The following is a 15682-nucleotide window of genomic DNA, read 5'->3' on the forward strand; positions in this document are numbered from 1 at the left end:
AACCAGAACAATTTCCAAAGACAGTGTTTTTTAAAACATTGCCTTTAAACACAGCTCATGATGCAAACAAAGATCCCGAACACTTGGTAACACCATCACTTCAATGCTATTAAAAATATTCATATAAACATTTCACAAGGTGGCTATAACAGCCATGGCAACAGCAATGAACAACATGAGTCACACAGCAATATGCCATTTAATTATTATAGTCAAGGTGCACATCATTTATTCCAGAATTCCCAGCAGGGAAAAGATGAACAGATCCAGACTTTGTGCTGCCCCTAGTGTTTGTATCATTGACGAAAGTGATGATGCTGGCCTCAGAAGCAAGCAGCAGCACATAGCCTTTTTTTTTTTTAATGCAGTTAAGTTACTTTGATGAAAAAATGCAAACTATACTTACTTTATTAACTAACTAAAGGCATTCACAAATTGTTCCTGACAACCAATCGTCCTGGAACAAGTTCATTCTCTCTGGACCCTGGATGTGCCCTGAAAGCCCTCTGTCTGCCACATACTCCATCCACGCTCCTATCACAGTAGCGCAGCTAGGCTAGGAGCCAGCGCCTCTTCGCTCCTGCCACCATTGATTGACTTATTCAGAATAAACTCTTTTCAACATATTCATCTGCCTTATTAATTTATTTACAGACCTTTTGGGGACTACTATGTACAGAAGTTCTTAGGTGCAAATGAAGGAAAGAGCCAGGGAGCTGAATTCTTGCCACCCAAAGTATTTAAGAAAACAGAGAGTATTGCCCATGATCAGTCTCCTGAGGAACCTGAACTCCAATGTTAAATATGGCAGTTCTACACATAGATAAAAGAGTTCCTCCTTTGTTGGCCCAGAAATGCAGTGCAGAGAAGGAGTTCAGGTAGAGTATCACATTAACTAGTAAAGTCCCCAAACCTTGTGAGGGATTGCAGAGCCTTGGTCAGCCATACGAATCCATGCAGTTCTGCAGGAATTTCCAGCTCAGATTGCAGAAGCGTAGTTTAACAAGTGCAAAACAGGAAGGAAGACGGGAAGACTTGGATCATTTCTGACATCCAGGGGTCACGGCTCTCATGGTCTTTCCTTGCTATATCTTTGTTGGCTAGTCTCAATGACACTTGGGTTAAAACCTTGTGCCATTTCCAGAACCTCCCCAGAAAATGAAATGGAGATATTAAAATAGCAAGAAAATGCTGGGTTTGCTTTTTAAAATGAGGTAGTGCACAAAATGTGTTTCCCAGTCAGACATAAGAGCAGTCTCATATGGAGTGCCACTGCTAGAGGTGTGCTAAGAGTCATGCGTGCTGATCCAGAACCACTCGGACTGCCTGCTGCACGCAAGGATTGTTTTCATCCCCTGCCTGCGAGGTGGACACAGCCTTCCAGTTGAGGTCTGACAACCAAGGAAACTCCAAGCAGGTTTGGATGCAGAATCTTCTTCCCCAACTGGTGGTCCATGACTAGTTCACTGGCTACTGTGCCTGTGCTCTGAGACTGGCCTGCAAGAAAAGGAATCGCTGGCAGCTCTCCCAGAGGGAGTTTAGCAGCTTTCACCTCCCATGCTGGATCATTGGTTTCTCTCTAAAACTTGATCATGCCTATGAAGTGGATTGCCAATGGAGAGCAAAAGCCGCTGAAGCGTTGCTATAACTGCCAATAAGCTCAATACATTATAAATACATTCAGAAAATTAAATTATTTACAACTCGCTAGCTGAGCCACATTTTCAATGTTTATAGCAAATTATTAACGAATTGCAAACTACTTAGGCAAACAGAGGGAATAATGAAAGGGATGACCTTAGATAATACTCTGTACTATCAAAATCAAGTGTAATAAACTTTTACCCATACTAACTGGATCCATGTCACAATTCTTTATTTTATATAACTTATCAAATACAAACATCTTCAGAGTCTCAAAAGTGACTCCAAATTATTTTCTTTATAATCCAGGCAGAACGCTCAAAAGGAGGTTTTTTAAAAATAGTAAATACATCTTTTAATTCACTATGCTCAATAAGACAGACTAAATTAAAAACTGCACTACAAAAATAGTATCCTACTGTTCCAAATACAGGGTTTATCAGCATAATGGCTGAAGTTCTCTACAAAAACAATTTTATGTAAGTTCTACTGATAGTAAATGAAGTTTCATTTTTTCTACATCTCTACTGAACAGCATATTTTAAGTCAGCAAAAGCGAGAGGTCACTTTTACTAGTCAAATCCGCAATTATGACTGAATTAGGACATGAGGAAGCAACCTTTCATATTTGTGGGGGAAATATAGATACCATTCTGAGCCCGGCAAAAACTAGGATCAGCTGCTCTGCTCAGCAATGTTGTCTTTCTCTGGACAAGCCTGTAATGCAATGCCTTAAAGAAGTCCCCAGGAGCTGCTGATGACTGGTACCAAGATGGTAGTCCAATTGCTGCTATTTCCTCCAACATGTCAGCATTGTCAAATGCAGCATAAAAAAACCCAGGCAGGATTTTTTGCTGTCACATACCTCCCACATCCAGAACTGCAGCAAGGTGTATTTGAATAAGGACACATGATTTTGAAAAAATAACATTAAAAAAAAGAGAAATAATAGAAAAAAATCAGTAACATACTTAGTTACACAGACTAGAATATAAAACCATTAAAGAAATATCTTTTAAAAAAAAATCAAGACCAACATAGCAGCTGTGAACAACACTGGAAGTAATACCCTTTTATCACAAAACTGTTATGCAGAGATTTGGTTTAAGCCAATTCAAGAAATCTTTTCATTCTTTGATCATTTCACTACAATGATGCAAAGTACTGAAGTCTTACATGGCACACTAGAAAATGTTAAAAAAAAATTTGCTGAATTCTTAGAGGTATTTTATTTTCTAGACACAAACATAGTTTTGTCTTTCCCAGCTACACCCTGCACAGAAGACAAGAGTTTTATCTCGGTAATCTTTACAGTCTCGTGTAATTACTAGTTAGTTTCTGCTCTGTAAAGTAGGTTCCACAGCTTTATTTTCTACTGCTAAATAGTTCAGTAAGAAGCTTACAGAACTGTAAAAGAAAATTATTCTCAGAGTGGCTGCTAATGCTTTCTCTGCCTGCCTAATCTTTGATCACGGAGCTTGCTCTGCCTCCCTTGAAGAACTGCAAATTCATTCAGCAAAAGGTGTATATGATACTGTACACACAGATACTTACGGATAAATACTGCATATTATAGACAGCGCTCATATTATTACCTACTAAGGATACTTCTCATATTCCATTAAATGATATTCAAGTCGGGAGTTCTCTTTTAACTTGCCCCTTTAGGAATATCAGGGACAAAACCATTTCCTACTACAACGCTTGAAGAAAAGGACAGAAGGAAAACAGAGGATATAATTGGTAGCCTCGTGCTAAAATAAATAAAGGACTATTTCCTTAAGTCTTTTACTGAAAGAAAAAGTCCCCTAATCTAACTATGGTTTGGAGAAGAGATTTGATCTTTGACAGAATATGGCTTTTGTAAACAGGAATATGTATTTCTGTTCTTATTGAAGTTGGTCGTGCTTCAAGAATTTTGTGAAAGAATTTGGCCATATTTAAAAAAAAAGTCTTCACATTGTAGTTCTCACTTGCACACTAAACACATATATTTCTAGTTAACGCCCCTAAAGATTTTGCCTACACTGCATCATGCACTTGAGCAAAGAACAGAAGAGATCAGCTCTCTATAATTAGCTAGGAAAATATTCACATCACCTTTGTATCAATAGCTATGCACGTAACCAACTGTTTCTACCTGCTGAAAATGAAGTTTCGATGCAGACACTTCTCAGAATACAGTAAAAAAACAGTAACTTGAGCCAGTTACTTCAGTTAACAGTAAAGTACAGATTAAATTTCATGGGCTTGATGGAACCGACTCTGAAGATACTACACACAAGCACTAAGATTACAAATATGTTAAATGGTCAGTGTATTCCTAAAAATACTTGGTCTGTTAATGTTAACTGTAAGTAACATTTCCTAAATTAAACCTGAAATTCCCATTAATGTTCTGCCAGGATATATTACCACTTAATTTAATGTTACATTTCCTTGTATGATTATTGCCACAGACTGAGTGTTATCAAGACAGAGCAAAGATAACTAGAAAGAAACAAAGCAAGAAAGAGAATACAATAACTAAGATACAGATCGTCCCCACAAAAACAGTCACTGAATTTATAACTGCTAGAAGGTATGGATCATATGGAATAACCATTACAGGACACCTGCTTAAGGAGAAAAGACAGGTAAAACCAGAATTGCTTATATGCAGAGTGAAAAAAAGACAGGAACAGCAGGCAAGTAAGGGGTTAAACATCCAGGACAACTGTGGGGAAAAGGTGTGTCACTGTGAGGATCTCCTTCAGTCCCACCCTAACCCAGGTCTTTGAATCCTGCTTTCTGGCAGATTCTGTGAACAGTGCACTTTGAGGAGACTGAGTAGCTTTAGCCCTCAGGCACCCTCTCCCAAAGACTCTCTCTGCTAGGTAATCTGAGTCTCAAATGAATCTGCTAGCATAACAAGATACCACCTAAATTCCAAGTCTCAACTGAGAGTGGAACATTGCAGAATTCCAGCTCAGGGAAAGCAAAGGGTAGGCTCGATACTGCAGGAGGTGAGAAAGGAATCCATGAGTTGAGCCAATAGGCGATAAACTTCAAAGCTATTGCTTCATTTCCCCAACGTTCATATAGCAAAATGAAGACAATTCTGATACTACAAAACAAACAACAGTTTTAAAAGATGTCAATCAACAAAATGAGAGCAGTCTGAAGCAGTCATTTCTGCCCCACTTCATGATTTTTGGACCCAATTCTTCTCTAGCCTCACACAGTCCTTATGCCTAGCACAAATCTAAGAGAACCCCAGTTGTCTAGTTATTCTTGCCCTGCAACGTTGGATCATGTCCAATTACCTCCTCACTGCATTTTCAAGAAGAACAAGCGCTTCACTCTGATAAGATGCTTGTTCAGCAAGAACAGGCATTACTGAGTCATGCTAAACACACCATAGCAGGTTCTGCAAGGTAGAGGGAATGGTTTGTACTTTCAATATTCATTATAACCTTCTGTATTTGGTTAACATTTAAATTTAGTAATCAATTATATAAATATATATAAAATATCATTATTGGAGTGATGGTACACATCTGACATGGGAAATGTAATTAACTTCTAAAAAAAGGACTTGTTAAGTATAGATACTTGCTGAGTTAACATTTTGATAGCACTTCTAAGTTCTTCTACCTAAGGTTTTCTCACTATGCTTGGTAAGGAATTTAATAATTTGATCTATTAATTCAATCCTAACTAAATACTTAACAGAGATTCCCAGATTCTTTCTGAATCACATAATCACATGAGACCTTGCCACTCCAGGTCATAAATACCAGCACAACGTGCACTGGAATCAAGAACCAGCAAATGGTGTTCATCGCATTATTTTTATTTTGTCATATTTTATAGTTTCACACTACCTACATTGTGGGTTTTTTTAAAAATATACTTAAAAATTACTCCAGAAGTTGTCTGTATCCTATATACTGGAAGACTCAAGTGTCTAATGGTAAAAACCACGAAGGCACTTCAGTGTCTTTGTGCCAAGTACTCCCATGTTTCAAAAAATAAAGTATTTTTAGTTGGATAGGTTAAACTGAGAAATTAACGTAGGTTAACCGATAACAAGACAGTTATACACATTTAGACAAATAAATAGCACCAGCCTCAAATTTCCCCAGGGTATTTTGTTTTTACAGATAATTAAAGATTTTCCTAGATCACACTGTCAAATCCTATGCAGATAAACCAGAAACAAAAATCCCTTACAAAAATTTATATTCTGTTACATACGTGCACTGTCTCCTTGCTGTTATGCCCTGGACATTTAAACCAAGAACAAGCAGTAATTATATAAAATACCATCTGAATGTCTTCTGTCACAAAAATCTCCACCAATCTTTGAGGAATAGAAGAGTAGGAAAAAGAGAAACAGGGCTTTGGTTATAAACCAATTACATCCATATATAAATAAAAAGTAGTTCCTTCTTCCTGACTCACTCATACCTGCATGGTAATGACATTAAAAGCAGCATTTTAACTTCTCTGGCAGCTCAGCCAAAACACCTCCAGAGGCAGGTATCACCAGGAAGTATCCAAGCCTGTTCATCTCAGAACATCTGTTGAAGGAACACGGCCTTAGGAGTTCTGGAGAACTACCACTTCCTCATGGAGATACAGGCGCAGCGACAAGAAAAGCTGGCTTGTTACAGAATTTGGGGTGAAGAGTTCAGGTCTGAGTGATGTGGTCTAAGTACATAAGAGAGGAAGTTAGAAAGGGAAAGAGAGGAAAGAGGCTGAGGTCCCAAAATAAAAATATATGTAGGGCTGGGGTACTAATTCAAGGAGATGAGACTGGAGGAGGAACCAGAGGCATGCCTTCTCCAGTGCATGACAGCCTGCCACTGCCACAGCATGCTACAAGTCCCACTGACAAAACCACTCAGAGCCACTGCTCAGTATGTTAGCGGAGCAGATCCGTTTTGAAACTCTGCAACGTGGACTTCTAGTTAATCCATTTCACACTTACATATAGATACCCAGCTTTTGTTGCTCAGGTAACTGATACAACATACTTTCTGACTAATCTGCATTTCGAGTTTGCAGATAATAAATATCAAATAATATTTGAAAGAAAGAACTTCGAAACCTAGAAAAACTTAGACCAATCCCCTTCCAAAGCAGGTCCAACTAGCTCAGGTTTCTCAAGGACTTCTCCAGTCAAATTTTTAATATCAACAAGGATGAAGAATCTACAACTGCTTTGGGCAACCACCTTATGTCTTCCATCATGTTAGTGTTAGCTAGTATCCTTCTCAGTACAAAATTCCAGCCTCATGGCAAATATATGGCTAAACTAAAATATCGAGAAAGACTCTGTAGCTCTCATTTGCTTCAAATACTGAGCTCTCAATATCACTATATTTATATCAAGCTTTTTATTTTTTTTTTTAAATAAAGGTAAACACAGAACACTGCTTTCCTACAAGAGAAAAGATGAAGTTAGCTGTGGTTCCCTCATTTCTCAAACCAAAAAAGAATCAAAGTAGGGCCAAGTTATCAATGGAAATCTTCAACTAAATTCTAGGATTGTTGCTAAAAACCCTGCAACTCACCCAAAGCCCAGCTGAACAATGCAAGTTGCCATGTTACAATATAAATCCAGAATACCTTCAATAAAAGTATAAAAAGATGCAGACTTTAATCTAGCATAACTCAGCCTACCACGTAAACCACAAGCTGTTACCAAGACAGTGTGAGAAGCTGAAAACAAATAGGTTGCTATCTTTCAAAGGAGGGGAAGAAACATGAATTTTTGCAGCCAATATAAAACATTCCTACATTTTCATCTGAACAGGCTCCTTATAATTTTCCTTCTGTTTTTCTATGTATACCCTTACACATAATTTTTTGATGTTTCATTTACTAACATTATGGTGAGATGGCTGCATCTGCACAGTTCTGGACTGGCCTTCCAGGGTAAGATTTTAACTCCTACATTCTACTCAGTTCCCTCAGGAAACATGCCTCCCAGCTGCAACTTATGTGAGACTCTTGCCAAAATACAATACCGGAAATGCAGGCTTAAATTACTCAGGGAAGGTATTTTAAGAACAACTTAATTATAAACAAAAAGATTGGGGGTTTTGTTGCAAGGTCATCTTTGGTTTTGAGAAGTAACCATCCTTCTTGGTCCAAATTCGTATTTTTATTGTATGTTGAGAAAATGTGTACCTTTTGGCATTTTAGATAAAAAAATTTAGTGTTGAAGCTAATGCCTCTGATGTGTAAGCATCCAAGACCTAGGGACAATTTTATTCTGTCACGTGTCAAAAATCACCGTATTTTTATAAAGCTGCTGCTCAAGAACCCATGAAATATTTCTGTGATTTTTTGTTAAATTGCTGATGTACAAAAACCTATTTTTAGGACAGAAACATGAGAATCTCTTAGGCTTAGTTTTCTTTGTTGATCTAGGAAAATCTTGGCTAAAGAAACCAAAACATTATGTCTGTTCATTTCAACATAGTATCTTCAAAAAGATAAAAACTAGCTGCAATTTTTATATGAAAACATAATATGAAATCTTCCTGCATTTGCATATGAACAGCCTCATGATAATTTCCTTGCTGTTTCTTTATTAACCATAAAAAGGACAGAGAAATAAGGTCATCACACTCATTACTCTAATGGCAATTACATTAAGAATGGGAGTTACTTGTCCTTTTTCTCAAAGGTTTGTAGGAACATCACATTTCTAGACAATAACACAGCAAAGTAAGACATGAGAGGGAAATTGACCTCATCAAACATTTTCTTCTAAAATAACAGCCAAGGTCAAAAGAAATTTCCCAGTCCCCTACTTCAACTCTATCAGTAGCATTAAAGAAATTAAAACAGACATAGAAAATTATACTGATCACAAGAAACCTGTTTCTCTATGGCTGCTAATGTAGTAACACCTTGTAAGTGACAAGCTGCTGACTAATAGCATTACTAAATCAGACAGCTGACCAGCATTTTCTCATCTACTTATTAAAGGATTGTGACAGGCCAGCCACAACAGTGGCTGCTAAACAAGGACACAGCCCATAGTGACGTTATAGCAGAAGTGGGAAAGGTGCATTATGGTTGTTTTGATAAATATATTCAAAAGCCTTTCCACTTGTTTGTTCAATCTGGACTAAACGCCAAGCTTTAAGACAGATCTTGAACCTCTAAAGTAGGGCTTCTTCAGAGAAAGACTCATACATACAAACACACAGGCATAGAACAATTATTTTACTGTAAACTTTATGATCTGTTTTTTCATCTTCCCAACTAACTCTGTACTCAGGCATATAATTTATACTTAAGAATGAGCAGTATGTGTTCATTCACAGAGATCCTGCTGTACCAATAATGCTTTTTAATAGATTACGTGCACCCAGGGATGTCTACCTCATCCACTGCTGTAGATTTTTGCAGGACATCTGGCTGTAGTCCCCATTACTATAAGCTTCTGCTAAGCATCAGGCCATACAGGCTTTGTCGGCGTCAGGAACTGCTGCAGATCAACAGGAGCAGGGTGGTAGACAGAAAAGGGTTGTGATGAGGACGGGATACCTACGATATAGATTTCTGTTGTCAACCATCACTCTGCTTTGAAAATAATCTGGAATTTAAGCAGTGTACTAGTAAGGCAATGGATTGTCTTATTATCAGCTTTTCACAAAAATGGGAAGGTCCATGAAATAGTAACTAAAGCTTTTCTTAAAAGTTACTTACGTGATGGCATGAAAAATAGTCATAGATATGATACATCTGCAGGAAGCTTGTTGCCTACACATAGAAAAGACCAGAATGTTCTTTTCCAAAGAATTAAGACAGAACAGGAGACCGTTGTGAACTAGAGACTACTCAGTTAACTGGCAATCAAGGTAAAACAGTGCCCGTTCTCATCCTTCACAAGTATCTGTTTGTAAACTAATACTTTTTATGGCATGCAAATGAATTGGAAAAGTCTCTCTCCACCACCTCCCTTTGGTAATGAAATAACTACCAGTTCATAAGTCTATTTAAAGACCGAAATAATAAAACACACAATCATGTTCTCATTCCTCATGCCTTTTTGGTTCATAGTGTTACTCCAAGACATGTTGCATAATTACTAGCTCTCAGTAAAGTCAGCTGCAGCAATAACCTATTCACATTGTAGTAAACAACTATTTTCTTTGGCAAAATACCACTCCTCCTTTTCGCCCTAACTAAGGCAAACTGAGTAAGAGGACAGAGTGATGAATGAAACAAAACAGAGAAAACAGCTGAACAGAAAAAACACAATACAGAAACATGAAAAATAGTAACTCCTATCCTTTCATTTTCAAAATAACACATTTCAATAATTTAAGATGGTGATTACTAGAATGTATGTATTTGCTGTGCTTCCAGCAGTAAATACCAATAGTATTATCTGAAACCTCTGCTACAAGTGCAAGATATGTCAGCACATGCTTTCCAGAAATCACACAAGCCCTTCGCATAATGACGAAATCTTCACTTCAGCAAAAGGAATGATCCCCATATATGAACCTCAACTATTAAATCACCTTGTTAACTGGGAAGAGGAAGGGAGATGAAGGGAGGAAAGGAAGAGGAAAGGGAAGTATTTTAGAGCTGTCCTCAAATGATGGATTAGGAGACCAACAGTAAACATGCAAGTTACTCATACTGAAAAAAAACCAGACAAAACAAAATCAGTTTTGCACTTCCAATGAACAAGCACAGAGAGGTTCAACCAGAGCAGCTAGTACAGACAAGAGGAACATTAACATCCCTCACTCCTTTCTAGTCTGTGCATTACAGCTTTCAACTTCCTTGTACCATCCCAGGACATACAGCCACACAACAAGAAATCTGCTTCCAGCTCCATCCTTCACCCAGGCATTACAGCAGCAAGTCAGGCTGTATCCTGGGACATTACAGCCAGAACAGGAAGCACTTCGAGCAGAACTTGCTGTTCAGATACACGTTTCCCATATCCACTGCAGAAAAGGCTGCAGGCTGGCTGGCAGCCAACTAGACCATACTGATCTACCAGGCAGCTTTGACTGTAACTATGAAACAGTTCGAAATAAAGAAAAGGCATGATAATAGTGATTCTTCAAACTTTTTACTTAGATACTATTTAAAATATTTCTATCATTCATTAACACGACCTTTACAACCAGAGAGGTTGTGGAGGCCCCATCCCTGGAAGTGTTTAAGGCCGGACTGGATGAGGCTTTGGGCAACGTGGTCTAGTGGAGGGTGTCCCTGCCTGCAGCAGGGGGGTTGGAACTACATGGTCTTTAAGGTCCCTTCCAATCCAAAGCATTCTATGATTCTATGATAATAGCTTCTGAATTAATCCTTAACTGACTACACTAGGATTCTCTTTACGTAAACTATAAATTCTTTTGGCAATTCTAGGTATATCAATGACAGACTATAGAAGTTATTTTGAATGCTGTCTTTATCTTAGTCTTTGGGTTTTGAACAAAGGTGAAAAGAAGGTTATAGTGTAGGATGCGGACATGAACTGGAAAAATTACATTTCAGCCCTAGCAAAGCAAGCACGTAGGCACTAAAACACACTAATCTGAACAAGCTGATCTAAAATCCAAGATTCCTTAAGTCTCGCCACTAAGGGTATGCAAAAATATCAATATGCAAATGCTTCTCATCTATAAAATGATGTACATGGCATATGACAGCCTACTATTCCATCAGTTACTCCATTAAATCAAATAGTACAGGTCCACACTGTGTAGCTACAAGTTCTGATGATGAATGAAATGCGTACTCATCTAATTCCATGAAACAGGATTTCAGATCTTATTTTTATTGCTGTTTTAAGATTAAGAGGGGATGACAAGAAGGGAAGAAAAGAAAAAGAAAAAAAAAAAGATTTCATGACTTTCTCAGAAGTCCCCTGAGAGCCAGCTGAATGCTCACAGCTTCACTCCTATGTTTGTTTTGTGATCTTTAACTTCTGGATGTTTGTCTTCAGATGGTCATACCTGTCGTAGAAGTAGCAACGTCTCATTTTTCAGCCATAGCATAAAGTCAATAGAAGCCAGTTTTAATGTATTAAAAGTGGACACAACATTAAAGGAACTAAAACTTAAGGCTCTTTACATTCTTAATGTCTTATTTCCCTACTTGTAGATTTGACCCAATAAAACTTTTGTATTTGTTTATATATACACACTTACACAAACAAATATAGGAATAAGATGACAGAGTAGCTTTGAATATATGTAATAAATAATGTTACAACAGTCCTTGAACAATAAGAATCAGTTCTTCAAACAGCATTATCCTCTTGGGATGTAAGATATGTTGTATTTAAACGCTGTATCACACTTTTGCCAGAGTCCCAAGACTACAAATGAAAACATCACTCTGGCTTTTCCAAACTTTCCAGTATTTGGCATTGCCACTAATTTTTAAACTTTTTTTTTTGTGCATAGTAATATATAGAAATAATAGACCGGACTTAGTTTTTATAGATACTGGTGTCTGTATTAAAAAACTGTTTGTTTTTAAACAGATTCTTTTTATAGAGTAATCAATCATTACAAACATCAGTTGTTCATAGTTCCAGACATTTGCCTAACAAGCATTGTTCAGCTGTTTATAAACTTGGGACCTTTTAATTCCACTGTTACCCTGATCCAACAGGAAAACTTGCCATTACACCCTGGTATTGCAAAAAAACACTGAACAAAACAATTTAAACTCTCTCCTAATTATTGATAATGAGTGTACTGCCAAGATATAGTAGTGAGTGTATTCATATTTGCAAATATACTGCTATACAATTATGGTAAAACATGCTGCTTGATGAGATAAAGACAAACAATTCTTTCACATAATAATATATAGGCCCAATTTTATGGTCTTCTCTCTCAGTCTCCAGGTTTTATTCTGTATTTGATTAATTTAATAAACATTTCACTGAAATAGTAAGCAGCCCTACCTTAAGCATTAGCTACCATATATTGATATTTATAACAATCTAATCCAGGGAAAAACAAGTGACCTACCAAGCTTTCAAATTTCACCTCCAAATGTCATTTAGCTTTCAATATATCACCAGGTTCAAACTGCTTAGGCAAATGCAGGTAATTGCATCCTCTAAAAATACATCTGAAATATGTAGAAGACTGCAGAAACAGTTTCTGTAAATATGTAAGAGTCTACTGTGACATGCTTTTTCACAGTATGTCACTTTTTTCACAGTATGAAAGTTAACCTTTGAGACCGAATACTGGACTTAAAGTAACTAAACAATTCATAACAAAACCCAATGTTTAAAATTACAGGAATAAAATAAACTTCCACTCAAAGTGCATACACCTTGATGGCTTTCAATGTATAGGGAAAAGGTGAGATTTTCAGATGCGAGATAGAAGGACATGAGGCAGAGAACTCGTTTGTATAATTAGTTTGTGACATCAATTCCAGATAAAAGTTGCTTCTTCCCCTTTCCCCTCATCACATTAGGGAACAATCATTCTAATGCTGTTATAAAGCCTTCTGAAAAATTCTAAAACTACTAGAAGCCTACTTTATATATTTGGCAAATCACTAATTAATATCTAGCAGCATCTATCACATGCTCAGCATTATCATGATGTTGAAAAGAAACTCAGCCTGAATCATGCAGCTCACACCCTAAGACTGAGAAAAAAGAAGCAGAGTAAGTTGAGTGGACAGTTTGGTGGGGTTTTTTGTTAAGTATATATTGTATTATATTTAAATGGATTTTAGATAAAGAAATAACCTAAATTCATGTAAGAGTGAACTAGTTCTTTCAAAGAAAAATGTCAGTTTGGGATGTAAAGAAAACAAGTGAAATGGTGGGATAGATGTTATGAAGGAAGAATAGCCTCAACATCTAAGAATTGTAGATGAAGCTCTCTGAAATTGCTTCTGCTAAAAATACTGCAGAAAACAGTGTTTAGCATGTGTTTACAAATACTGTGACTACATTTTAAACAAGAACTAAAACTTTATTGTCAATTTCAGTTGGAATAAAACTGGACAAGCTCATAAAAGGAAATACCCTGGTATGTTGTTTTAGTAAATACTATCTGCATAAAAACATTCAGCCTTTCCAACTGAAAACTGAGTGGCAGTTTGACAGTCTAGGTGCATTGTACAACTTTGCACAATCTTTGTTACATTAAAATGCCAGACAAAGTACAATTCTGCTATTTTTAAATTAGTTCTAATAGTAGATCTTATTTGAGAAGTTTGACAATATCCATTATTTTCTAATAATTCAAATATCTTAATACAGATTTATATAACTTTTTTTTTTTTTTTTTAGGGAAAATGTAGACCCGAGACAGTATTTATTATATTTGCAGGCTTCAGACAATGTTTAGTGAAAAAAAACCCCAACTTCCCACTTGAAGATTGTTTTTTTCCCTCATACTCAAGCAATACTTTAAATTCTCTGAAAGCCTCTGACACTCTCAATAAATATTAGGAAATGTCAGTTATTCTGTAATAGAAGATTTCCAATCAATCTTCCCTCCATATGGACCTGCTATTCTAATGAAAAGGGCTTTGAGAAGAGCAAATTGTCATCCCTATCTGGTACTGTTCCAGTTACAATGCTGATGGCAGTGCAATGAAAAAGTCCTGAAGATACTTTACTGCCGAATTTGTAAAGAAAAGCAGTTTCCTTGTTCTGTAGGTCCTGTGCTTTGCCGATTAAAAAGCAAGAACGAAGAAAAGGTTTTCTCCCCCTCATACAGCACACAGCAACCCAACACTTTTCAAAGACAGACATTTCTTGGAGCTGTGCACCACAGAACTTCATTTTTACCTTGTTACTTCTCAAAGCTAACTTTTGCTTAAACATTTTATCCCTGAATTCCATTTGAACTTAGTGTAATACCAGTAACTGGTATCAGTTATCAGTTTAATGTATAATTAGATGAACATTAAGTAAGAAAATTCAGTAAGTTCAATTATTATAATTCATCATTTTCTTGAGTATAGTATTTTCCTGTTTTAATCACAATCCATTATTTTGCCCCCAGAAATTATGACATTAAGGTAAGAGATAATGGTATGTCTAGTTGCCAACAGATTAGCAATGCATTATTTTAATCTGTAAAGTACCATGTACACTGATGCCATTGCAAGAAGCAGAGGAGGAGAGGTGGGAGTTATGCCGTGGGAGAAAAAAAAAAAGTATCATCCTTCTGGAAAAAGATATTCCTGGTGATAGGCTCTATCACACCATACCTACACACAGATCTGGAGGTCTCTGCTTTATTGGGGTTGTCACAGATGGATGACACCCTTTGGATAATATAACCAAAGCCTTTTCAGGAAGCATCTCCAAGCACTTGGGTCTGGTTATCTTTTGGTAATGAAAAGAAGGCAAGTGGAAGGAATTTAAGTTGCTCTATGACAACAAAGCTTTGTGGATTCACGGACTGTGTGCTCTGGGCTCAGGAGTAACTTCAGTTCTCCCACCCACCCATAATAAGTCGCCCAAAAGATTCAGCCCCCATCCCAAGCCGTCTAATCTTTCCCATTTTTCCTCAGACCTCCATCCTGAGGGCCTTTTTGAACTATTCTCAGAATGTGCTGGCTCAGGAAAGAAGCTCATCAGAGTCCATAGCTATTTGGTCTACACTTCAGCCTTGCCTTTGGCAAAGGAGTGAATTTGGCTTACTCTCCTCTAGACCACAAGCTATCTCCAATATGCTTGTAAGAACTTGTAAAAAAAGTAAACTATTTTCTTAAATAAATAAGCAGCAGAAGATAGATATAGGCCATAAGTAGAATGAAAGACAAAAACAAAATAATCATTTGACTAGGATTAAACCTGCAAATTCAGATCATATTTTACATTCTTTTCAAAGAAGGGTTGGGAAAGGTACAGAAGCAATGCAAAGAACAAGAAATAAGCAGTGTATGCCTTCAGGAAAACTTAAAAAGACAAATTTATTCAGTGGTTATACTGGAAGAATGGTATTTTTCCAGATAAAATAACTAGCAGGAAAAAAAATTCTAGAGGACCACAGTTTGGATAAGACAACAA

General features: G+C 36.9%; 1 protein-coding gene across 4 annotated transcripts in view; it reads right to left on the reverse strand.

Annotated features, from left to right (window-relative positions):
• CAMSAP2 (calmodulin regulated spectrin associated protein family member 2) overlaps window positions 1-15682 on the reverse strand; it is an 84270-nt gene that overhangs the window by 43417 nt on the left and 25171 nt on the right. The gene's annotated exons all lie outside the window — the stretch shown is intronic.

This window comes from Balearica regulorum, chromosome 8 (genome assembly GCF_011004875.1).
Source record: "Balearica regulorum gibbericeps isolate bBalReg1 chromosome 8, bBalReg1.pri, whole genome shotgun sequence".
In the NCBI taxonomy this organism is placed as follows: domain Eukaryota; kingdom Metazoa; phylum Chordata; class Aves; order Gruiformes; family Gruidae; genus Balearica; species Balearica regulorum.